Source organism: Parasteatoda tepidariorum, chromosome 1, assembly GCF_982258835.1.
Source record: "Parasteatoda tepidariorum strain Cologne lab strain chromosome 1, Ptep-v5.0, whole genome shotgun sequence".
NCBI lineage: Eukaryota > Metazoa > Arthropoda > Arachnida > Araneae > Theridiidae > Parasteatoda > Parasteatoda tepidariorum.
The window spans coordinates 17,214,097-17,226,866 of NC_141755.1; the positions used below are offsets into that span (position 1 = coordinate 17,214,097).

General features: G+C 30.3%; 1 protein-coding gene across 2 annotated transcripts in view; it reads right to left on the reverse strand.

Annotated features, from left to right (window-relative positions):
* Positions 1-12,770, reverse strand: part of LOC107441590 (rap guanine nucleotide exchange factor 2) — a 146,940-nt gene that overhangs the window by 103,636 nt on the left and 30,534 nt on the right. The gene's annotated exons all lie outside the window — the stretch shown is intronic.

Here is a 12,770-nt window from a genome sequence, read left to right on the forward strand (position 1 = left end):
AATTTACCCATAATATTGCTTATTATTGACATACCCACAATAGTTCCACAACTATGAGCACACCCTAGTCAGATTAAATAATTTGTTTATTTAAGCACAATACCGGTTTAAGAAAAAGGCAAATAAAAAATGACTTTTAAAATATGCAATAGACTTATTTATTACATGATATACTCTATTATTAAAAGCAACAAATTAAAATAGTCTTAAGTAGTAATTAAAAATGAAATTAACATATTTTCCCACCATATAAGTGTGTTGTCATGTAACTCCATATGAAAACGTACCATAGTTTTGCTAGTCTGTTAAAATTTCCAGATAAATCGTCCGTGGTGAATTAAAAAAATATTTCTACTGTTTACAGTCTACCCTTTTCAATTATATCTGCGAAACACGCGTTTATTACCTGTGTGGAAGTGGTTATATGAAGTACAGATGTATAGGATACAGCAAGTAATCATTGGCATCTTGTTTATGAAAGATTTATGTTAAAATATTACTTAACTTGTTACGTTAGAACAAAGCGATATTTTTCTTGCTGATTTTTAAAAAAAAAAAAAGTTTTTATTCATACATTTTGTAGTACAAATTTTATTTCACTGCATTATGATTAATTGCATTTTTTCCTTACTTTGAACTATAAGAAAATAAGTATAAGAAGCGTAAAAAGGAAAACGTGACTACAGACGTAGTTTTACTATAAACATCGTTCATAAATGTATTTTTGACGTAAGCACCTGATGTAATTTTGCCTTATGTTAGCTAACTCCAAACATTGAATCGGGAATAATATTATATATATATATATATATATATTCGTTCTAGAAAAAAAATTCTAGTAAAATTACCTTACTGTAAGGTAATGACACTTGTGATAAAAAACAACAACACGATTTTGGTTAATTAAACAAAAATATACGGTATTTAAATCATTCATTTGGTAATTCTTTTTATTCATATGGTTAACAGTTTACCGGAAATTTAAGCTTTCAAAATCATTGTTTTTTTTTACCACACATTTAGTAAAAAATACGAAAATTAAAACTAAATTTAACCGAATAAATGGTTTTTATGCCATGCTCCATAGTAAGATAAAATAACCAAATTTTACCACATTTACTAAATTTTATTAGCTCTCATGAAAATTTCCAAGCCTTTTATTGTTCCCGTAAGGCCAGAAATATGGTAAATTTTAACATATTTTAGTAATTTTGAACATTCTTTTTTCTCAGTGTATATGCTTCTATCACGATTTTATTAAAAGCTGATTTCAGCATGCTTTTTGATATTGTAATAATTCCGTTCTTATAGATTTAGTTTAAAAAAAAAAAAAAAAAACAGCTTATTTTATAATTGCCCGTGATTTTATGAGTGGTGACTAGTGATTTTATGAGTGTATAATTAACTTAAAATTCTCATAAATAAAAAATAATTTAATTTTTACAAATGTAGATCTTTCTACTTATTAACATTTTTTGTTCTACTTAAATTCGGTTACATTTTTTCTGTTGGTGATCATTAACTGCCTTTAAAATATATTTTGACAGATCTTGTTATAGTATTTGATCATTATAGGTTACTATTCTACTATATTTTTAAATTAAACTCGATGCCATGATATTTTTTTTATCCCTCGAAGCTTTTTCAGATTTTCAATTTCAACTCAAAAGCCGCAGGGAAAACAAATAAGTCAACCGGCCCGACTTTCTTTTGTTGTGATTTTCGTCTATTGCCTACTTTCTATTTTTATACGCCAACTACTTCATATGATAAAGGAAAATATAAATACGTTTGTGCCGCAACCTTGGGGGAAAAACGAATATTTTTATCTTTCTGTATTTGTATCAATGTCATAAACGTGTTGGAGAAAAATGTGAAACAAAAACTTAAAGATCAGATAAGAGTAAATATGAAAAATATATGTGTCTCAATCGCGGTTGTTATTTGCATTTTTACTAAACAAAGCAGTATTGATACCGTGTTAGTATCAGATAAGAGAGAAATTATTAATTTTTCAGAATACAAAAGGTGGTTACGGAAAGCTAAATATTTTTTTTTGGATTCTTAAATATATGTATCAGGCAAAGCAAAAGTAGAAGTGCACAATTTTTTTATCCGCTTTTTTAAATTGTATTTTTATGTAATAAATAAATAAACATTATTTATACAAATTTTCAGCTCTTAAAATATATTTTTTAATGCTTTTTTTTTGGTCTTCCCACTCTATTTTTATAATTTCGAGATCTTATTAAAAAAAATCACCCTTTCAGAATCTGAACATGAAAATATTTTAAAATCTTATTATGAATGCCTTTTATTTGCTTTTCAAAATTAATTTACTTTTATAAGGCGAAATTTTATGTTTAAAAAAAAAACTTTTAGAATATGAAATGAAAAATTTTTTTAAAAACTCATTGTGTCTTTTTAATTTTTCGTTCAAATTACTTTATTTTTTATAAAGACAAAAAGTATTATTTTTTTTCTTCAAAAAATATTCTTTTCGTAATCAGAAACGTAAGAATTTGTTTTAAATGTTTATTATTTTAAATTTAAACAAAATATATAATGTTAGATGCTGCGAAGCATTATTTCGATCATACATAAGTTTATTTGGAAAGCTCATAAAAAGTATAAAAACAATTTCAACATTATACTGAGAAAAAAATCTTCAAAACTACTAGAATACAGTAAAAGTTATCGTATTTCTGGCTCTATCGGAACCCCAAAAAGCACTGTAATTTTTGCCAAAGCAAATTGGTAATAATATAAGGCTAACAATAAAATAAGGTTAGCTATAAAATATGGTTTCAAAATATGTGATAAAATTTAGTAAATGTGGTAAAACTTAGTAATTTTATTATGATACCTTAGAGCAGGGATGGGCAAACTTTTTGGGTCGTGGGCCAAAAATCTAGAAAAAAAAAGTTTGGTGGGCCGAGTAAAAACTTCTGAAATAAAATAAAGTCAATTCATCATTGAGTGCACGTCACTCCACATCAACTTTGCGTTTTTTAGTTGCCATTTTGGGATAAAAAATGCTTACAAATAACTCAAAAAGGCAGTAGCCATTTTATACATTTAATAATTTCATTATTTACAATGACATTGTATGTGTGCAACTTTTCCATATGCAGTAAATTATGTTAGAACTCGTGCCGGCAGAAAAATCCGTTCGTTGGAACTTAAAACTCGTAGTCAGCCTCATGTGAAGTACAATTCACTTATATTAGATTCCATATGTCTGCTCCTCGAGAAAGACAAATACTAGTTGGAGCTAATCTACAGCTATTCTATAAAGAACTTTTGCTGTCAGCATTTTACCAGTTAAAGCTGTTTGTGCTAACTATTTTAATTAATTTATGTTTTGTAGAACAAAAATAGAGAAAGTGAAAAGGTCATCAGTACTTCGTTAAAAAAGAAATCAACAAAAATAGTTTTAAACAAAGTAGATATATTCGCAACTGATCGGCTCGTTAAAATTTTGTCCGCGTGCCGGATAAAATCTTCCGGCGGGCCACAGTTGGCCCGCGGGCCGTAGTTTCCCCATCCCTGCCTTAGAGCATGACATAAAAACCATTTATTTGGTTAAATGTACGTTTCAGTTTTGTATCTTTTACTAAATGCCTTGTAATGAGAACTACAATATTGAAAACAAGAATTTTCGTTACACCCCATATGAACGGAGAATATTGGCCATACCATACAATTTGTTTAAATACCGTATATTTGGTTTCTATTACCAGAATTATCGCTTATTTTACACGAAATGTCATTACCATGCAGTGCGGTAACTTTATCACAATTTTTTTCACCGCTTATTAACTATTATGTAACGAAATAATATGACAAATATTTTATTTTAAGTAATTAAATAAGTTAGGAAAAAAGTTTTTTAAAACAGGATGAATCTTCATCAAGTAGCGAAAATGTCAAATTTAAACTATAAAACATATGTTATCTGCCAAATTAAATTATAGAGTGATTTTTCTCGTTTCAATACATAGTAATATTTTTAAAAATCTATTTATTGTACTACTTATTTCAATAATTATGTAAGTTAGGAAAAACGTTTTTTAAAACATAATGAATCCTCATCCCGATCAAGTTGTGTAAATATCGAATTTAAACTATAAAACGCTTATTATTTGTCAAATAAAACTACTAAGTAATTTTATTCATCTCAATTGATAGGAATATTTAAAAAAAGAAATGTTTTAAAATTTAATAACCAAGTATAATTGACTTTTACCTAACTTAATAATATATATATATATATATATATATATATATATATATATATATATATATATATATATATATATATATATATATATATATATATATATATATATATATATATATATATATATATATATATATATATATATATATATATATATATATATATATATATATATATATATATATATATATATACATATATATATTAAAAAGGTTTGCGATCTTTGAAAAATTAGAGTAGCAAAAACTGGAATAACTATCTTCAAAAAACGAAGCCTTTAAAAGTTTCGAAAAATCGACTGTTTTCCCCCAAACTAGAAGCTGATAAGCAAGTTTTTGACAAAATTATACTATATGTGAATTATATATTTACTTGAAATCTCGTAGGCTGTAATAAGTTCAGAATAAGTGTGTAGGTCTAATGAAGCTGAAGTAATACACAGGTGCGTTGACTACATGCGTTTCAGATAAATTTTTATCTGAGTCATTTCCTCAGCTATTATCATCGCAATCAAAGTTCCTTGACTTACACAATTAGTTCCTCGTTCTTATGAGCATTCCGTATTATTTCAATAACTTAATATCGATTTAAGCATTGTTTCAAAATAACAGAACTTCTACACTTATTTGCAGATTATATTAGGAAATATTACCCACTGAATGTAGTTAGGGTGACTTTTGAACTAGGTAAATAAAGGTTAATGACAACTGTAAATAACAGAACTTCTACACTTATTCACAGATTATATTAGGAAATATTACCCACTGAATGTAGTTAGGGTGACTTTTGAACTACGCAAATAAAGGTTAATGACAACTGTAAATAACAGAACCTCTACACTTGCTCACAGATTATATTAGGAAATATTACCCACTGAATGTAGTTAGGGTGACTTTTGAACTAGGTAAATAAAGGTTAATGACAACTGTAAATAACAGAACCTCTACACTTGCTCACAGATTATATTAGGAAATATTACCCACTGAATGTAGTTAGGGTGACTTTTGAACTAGGTAAATAAAGGTTAATGACAACTGTAAATAACAGAACCTCTACACTTGCTCACAGATTATATTAGGAAATATTACCCACTGAATGTAGTTAGGGTGACTTTTGAACTAGGTAAATAAAGGTTAATGACAACTGTAAATAACAGAACCTCTACACTTATTCACAGATTATATTAGGAAATATTACCCACTGAATGTAGTTAGGGTGACTTTTGAACTAGGTAAATAAAGGTTAATGACAACTGTAAATAACAGAACCTCTACACTTGCTCACAGATTATATTAGGAAATATTACCCACTGAATGTAGTTAGGGTGACTTTTGAACTAGGTAAATAAAGGTTAATGACAACTGTAAATAACAGAACCTCTACACTTATTCACAGATTATATTAGGAAATATTACCCACTGAATGTAGTTAGGGTGACTTTTGAACTAGGTAAATAAAGGTTAATGAAAACTGCGTGTTGAAATGTTTAACAATACATGTTTAAAGTAAAAATTCATTCTACTTAAGAACATATGAAGCAACTCTATGTAGATTTCATTAATTACTTTTTCTTTAAAAAATAGCGGATCAAATTCTACATTTTATATTTGTGAAAAAATAATAGTGGTAACAAAAATTTGGTGAACCTAATGGTTTGTATAGATCTGATTTTAATTTTTTTTCTGTCGATGTTTTTTTTTTAAAAAAAGTGCCTACAATGTAAAAAATTCCGGTGAAAAGTAACGGCTCTTAGCGTGCTGGTATTTTTTACCGTAGAATCTATTTTAACCGGAACATGTTACAGAACAAGAAATTTGATATACCGTATTTTTTACATTAAAGATTACAGAATTTCTGAATCCCTCTAATTAATTAAATATTACCGTAGAAATTGTGGTATAATATTTTACTGTAAAAATAATTTCACGGTAAAAAAAATTGCTAAGGTAAAGTGGACTTCACAGATAATACACTCGCAGTACCCATACTTTATACTTTAATTTGATCCGGAATTTTTTACACTTTATTTGAATTAGTTAATACCAAATTTTATATGTGCTTAGTTTCAAAAATTTATCAAACTTTAACAATGCTAAGTAAACCACGAGACAGTATGAAAGAGAACTGTAACTGTATTAGTGCGGTTTACCGTTATGAGAATTACTTTTCTCACATCATCATTTTATGTCCTCATATTATTTGCTTTATGAAATTAATGTTATTGTAATATTTATATTCTAGTAGAATATTATTAAAAATTAAAATTGTTCCAATATATAAAAACATTATATATTCGCCTTTTACATTATTTCCGATTTAGAATAATGTTCTTTAATATTTAATGTTATTTTCAGTACACAAATATTATTCATTGTTTAAAATTATACTCAGTATCAAATAATATGTTCAATTTTTAAACTATTCGTTAAGTAATATAAAATGATTGAGCATTATGGTGCTGGTTAAAAATATTTTGAGCTGCTTAATACATTTACAGGTGTTCAGTTTTTTATTTCTTGTTTGCCGGTTCTGTTGCATAAATTGAAATGTATTACGAGTAGTTATCACGCGAAATAAATATTGGTACTACAAACTGAAAATTAAAAAAAACGAGAAAAAAAACAAACAAACTACAAACTAAGAAAACTAGAGTTTTCCAAAAATTGTTAATATGGTATTTATATTTCTAATATTCAATAGGACAGTGGACCAATAAAACACATTTTACAAATATAATTTTTGGTGTACCAGCTATGCATATGCAAACTGCCTTAAGTACTAAGTTCTATAAAAATTTATGAAGATGTATGCTTAAACATTTTTTTAGCTACTCGTATTTACAAATGATATTGGGCCGGGATATCCTGGTAAGTAGGGCACTTTGGGCCTATGTACCAGAAGTCTTGAGTTCATTTCCCGACGCCCGAAGATGGTGTAGTAAATGGTGACTGTTGAACGTTAATTCTGTTGGGTCACAAAGTCCTCAAAGTTCGCATAACAATTCAATACCTCTGGAAATATTGAATTGGAGATTGATCCTTCTCTGGTTCAGATCAAAATTACGATCTTCGGATGAATGAATGGATGTATGAATGGATCGGCTCATCAAAACGGGCGGTGACGCGTGTGTTTGGCTAAAGACGCATTTTTGGTCATAGATGGTGCCACTGAAAAACAAGAAACGCACCTCTTGCCTTAAATTCGCTTGTTTTCACCGACTGGCTTGCTGGTTAATTGGCTAAAGCAGCGATTCTCAACCTGTGGGGCGCGCCCCCCTAGGGGGGCGCGAGCACACCAGAGGGGTGGCGCGAGAATATTCAAGAGAAAATATTATTTAACAAAATTGATTAACTGGATGAAAGGAAAGCGCACATATACATGGAAAACAAAATACATTTTGACATATTTAATAACTTATTAAAGTGAAACAACTTATTAAATCAAAATTTAAGGTGGGGAGCCAAGGTGGCTTGGCCTTAAGGATTTTTTTATAATTTTCTGATTAAGTCTGTGTATCTGAATTTTTTCTGTAACATCTTACACCTATCTCTAATATATATCACGCATACTTTTAATTGTAAAATAAAATTTCATTTATTTTATAGTACAATTTTAAAATTTTAGCTTCTGCACCTAAGGTTTAACACAGGTTACAAAGGTGAGCCATGTTTTGAAATCACCTTTTCACTTACTCAAATTATCTTTAGAAAAAACACTTGGACTGGCAAACTTCTTTTAAAAAGGCACTTTAAGTGTCTTGCTGGTAGGAACAAGTTTCCCGACTTTAAAAAAGATATTTGTTTTCAGAATGTATAATTTGTTTATTGATTTTACTTTGATAGTTCTTGTGTGAAGTCACTAGCGATTCTTTTGAGTTCACTCATTAGAATTAATCAAGAATTATTGAGTTAATTCTTTCAGAAGGATTAGCCAACAAGTAAGAGTTAAATAACCATACTAGAGTTAACTAACTAAACCCATAACTAATATAAAATACCCAAATTTGCAAGAAAATACCAGAATCGACCACAAAAACACTCATAACTACCACAAAAATAAAAAAATACCTGAAAAATGACTTTAAAATGCAAACAAAACAAAAAACTTGAAACAAAATATCGCAAAGTCTTCTAAAGTGCAGAGAACGTCAAAATATTATAAAAATTTAAAAAATACCAAAGTTCCACATTTGCTTAAAATGTAATAAATCAATTGGCATTTAATTCAAGCATTCCATTTTGAGAAATAATATGCTACGTAATGATTTATAATTAACTCTTTTATAGATTTCACGTTTGCTTCCGAAGGTGGCCCGAGTGTCGCATCACTTGGGAACATACATAAGGTCTCTCTTACCATTTGCACGACATAAAACTATTAATCTGATAGATTAATTCGAATTAAAGTAATGTGGTTAAAGAAAAAGAAATAAACTTTCAGAAAACATATTATAACTCAAAGTTCTAAGAATTTAAACACATTATCTTCTCACCTGGAAATTAGAACGACAACTGCAAATAATTAAATCAATTCATACAGTGGAGGCCATTCAAGGAAATATCTTCCAATTCAGCCTCGTGCACCTCAGATACAAGATTTATAATGCAGAAGAGACATCTTATGATTCAAAATAAATTTAATTTTACTTTGGGGGGGGGGGCTACGCTAGGAGGACTGGCCACCTTTGGCTTACCCTTCTTACTTAATCAAACAAACTAAATTTTAAAAAAAAAAATAATAATTTTTAGTGACTTTCCTTGGGTCTGTTCTGCAGAGCAAAGTTTTTTGAGGTGAGGCTTAATATTAGAAATAGGCACTCTCAGTCCTGTTTCTATATTTAGCCGTGATCTATATTTTGTCTTCAAAGAAGCCACAGCAGAAAATCCAGTTTCACAAAGGTAGGATATTCAAAACGGTAATAGAATGCGAAATGCTCTTTGTTTCAGAGCAGAAAAATCCTCCTCCTGCCAAAATTCAAATAGTGATTTACTACTAAATTGCATTTCAGTTTCGCCACTTGTCGTGAAGTCTATGAATTTTTCTTCCTCATCAATTGAGAGTCCTTCGGGAGTCTTATGAAATGGATTCCTAACCCACTCGTAACTTGCTAGCAGTTTGTCATGAGCAGGAAAATACTTTTTAAAATTCTTTGCAGCGTGGCTAAATGATTTTCAATGGTTACAAAAGTAACTTTCATATATTCTTCTTCAGCCTTATAAGTTTTAGTACAATTATCCACATTTGCAAACATTGTTAGGTTTTTTTGCTTTAAATTTCTGCCCCACAATTCTAATTTTCTACAAAAAGCATTAACTTCATCACTCGTATCCAACATATGTGTATTTGCTCCTTGGAGTTTAAGATTCAAGTTATTTAATTTCTCGAATATGACGACCAAATATCTCAATTTCATCACAAATAAACAATAGTGTAAATTCCCGGTTTCCGGTCTGTTATCTTCTAAGAAAATGACAATTTCTTCTCTTAATTCATGAGCACGGTGCAAAAATTTCTCACGTGATAAACATCTTGCCTCACATTTAAATAGTAACTCTGAATGTACTGAACCCATGTCATTGCAAAGAGCAGAAAAGATTCTCGATCTCAGGGTTCTCATTTTTATATAATTTGAAATGGTTACAACCGCAGTTAATACAATATTTAAACCAGGACGTATTTCTTTCGAACCCAAAGCTTCTTTGTGGATCATGCAATGTGTCCAGACGCATTGAGGCGACTTTTGTTTTACTAGTGCTTGTATACTTTCGAACCTTCCGGATATTGAACAAGCATATTTCAATGCATATTCCGATGCAATTTTTGCATTCTGTATTAGCAGAAAAGTAGTTCTACTACTGACATATTATCACAAAATCAAACATAGGCAATGAAATGAGCATCTTTATTAATATCTCTTGCTTCAAAGTTTATTGAAAACATTTTGTCACTCAACATCGAGAAAAGCTGACACTACATTTTCAGCTGTATCACCAATTCGACGAGCAACAGTATCATTTGAAAGAGGTATGGACTGTAAATGTTTTGAAAAATTAACTCCAAACATAGTTTCTATAATCTCAATTGCTGCTGATTTTTACTTTACTTTTGTTTTGGTAGTTAGTTAAAAATAATTTAAAGACAGAATTAAAAATACTCACTATACATTATTGTTGCATACATTTTACTGCAAGTGGGGGGCGCGATGAAAATTATGATTGAAAACTGGGCCGCGAATACTGAAAGGTTGAGAAACGCTGCGCTAAAGGCATTAGGGACAGAACGGGAGTTAGAGTTACATCGTTGACACCACAATATTTCCTCCTTTTCCCTTCAACGCACGAAGAGTTTTCAGTGTGTTGCACTCCCAAATTTGTCTCTTGGACTCCCAGTTAAAAGTTAAATTCGTTTTTACGGTTTCGAAACCATGATAGTTGTAAATGGTTAAAAAACCATATAGTTTTGTATTCATAGTTTTATAACCATACTAGTTGTAAACGGTTTCATAACCATAATGATAAGACATGTTCCATACTGTAAACTTTATGGTTAATCGGATAAACAGACTGCTGCCAACTGTTTTACAATAATTTTAGAATGAAATTCTAACTGTGTAAAGTAGACTAAAAATGAGACTCTTAATTTAAGTTTCGTCTGATCTAAGGAGAAAAGCATTGCTCGCATCATTATGGAAAGAATCGGGGAGAGTTTTTTTTTTAATGTTATTGTAAGTCCGCAAAATTAAGAGAGGTTAATGTTATAGAAGTTAATGCAATGGTAATTTTTAAAACTATTTTCTGTCCTTTAGTGTGATGTTTTACTTTGTTCATACAAAACAATAATCGAAGAGACAGTTGATAACAAAACAGCGATAGTTTTGTTTGCGTCAATTAAGAAACAATTGTAACTTGTATAGGCATCAGACACTGAATTCGAATAGAAGTTTAAGCACCCTGGCTGTTCGAAAATTCATCAAAATTTTAATTAGCAATAAATTCTAGTCGGCAATAAAAAACGCGATATAAACTCTGCTTGTAACAGTCTGAAATGATATTATCACCATGAGGCACACATTTCCTGGAGCTCAGAGTTCAGTTCTTGAACATTCTAAGTAAACAGAAAGTGATTTGAAGTTTTGACTGATGATGAGACCCCTTTGTCGATAATGGGACAATAAATTATGCTATCCATAGTCAGAAAATGATTGAAACTTGTGTTGTCATTATTAAACTAGTTTCAGTGAAAACTTGAGCGCTCTTTCCTCTCTACTCAGAAAGTGGTAGAAAATTTTATTGCAAGATTCCGCCCTTTCAGAAAGCAGTCACGAAAGCGAATTAAAACGTGATAGAAATTGACAGCATATGCGTTATCAGGATTTATTTTTGCTGTGAGTTGAACTCATTACAAAAGTTATCAGTCATGGGGAGAATATTAATAAAATTTATCGGAAGCATTTCAAAACACTTTACAAGTATTTATTCAAAATAAGAAAAAAATATAAGGAGAGGGGAAAATATTTACATATTTTCCAAAAAATTTACAAATCTTCATCTACACTGAGAAGAAAAATTGGGTCACAAGTGGAAATGTGGAACTAGAATGTGTCTACCAGAATGTGGAAAAATTTACCAAGTTTCTGGCACTATGGGAACACCAAAAACACTGAACAATGAAATAGGGTGTTATAATGCTTGGTATCTGAAGTTAAATTTGATAAGTTAACCCACTTTTGCATAGCATGAAGAGGAAAATCACGAAAATCTTCCATGTTTAGCTTGATTCCAAAAGGAATCTAGCCTGTGATCCTCAGTGGTCGGTGCATGCCGGATGCGGAATTCGTATCACACAGCCAACAGTGGGATTCGAACCCGGTTGACATCAATGGAAGGCAAACGCTTTATTCCTTGAGCCATCACGGTTCATGGTCCACTTATTTTATTTTTTATTTTATATCTGTTGTTGAACAGCCGACCCAATTTTAGGTTTACGACTACTAATGTATAACTCCGTAGCCTTGTAATTTTGAACTAATCCAGAAGACAAGGAAACTCCTGGATCAGTACCCCCAGAGGTATGATTTGTTATGGGAACATTGAGGACTTTGTGACTCGACAGATTTAATGTGCATCAGTCACCATTTACTACACGGGTCTTTGGCCGGCGGGGATCGAACTCACGAACTCTCGGACATGGGCCCAGTTCACTACCAACCAGGCTATCCCGACCAGGGTCCACTTATTTTATATCCGTCGTTGAACACACACACACACAACACACGAATGTGTTGTTATGAAATTGTATATGAAAGCGTAAGCAAGGTTTTGCCAATCAGCCAAAACATACGGAGAAATTTTAAGTGATAAATAATAAAAATATTTCAGCTGTCTGTATTAGTCCTATGTCTATAACAGCACCCTTTTCCCTTACTCTTATCAGTTTAATTGTAGAAAATGATATAAAGATTTAAGTTATCGAAACATTAAACAAAACAAAATTTACATCTGAATTTATTATTTTCTTTCAAAGATAA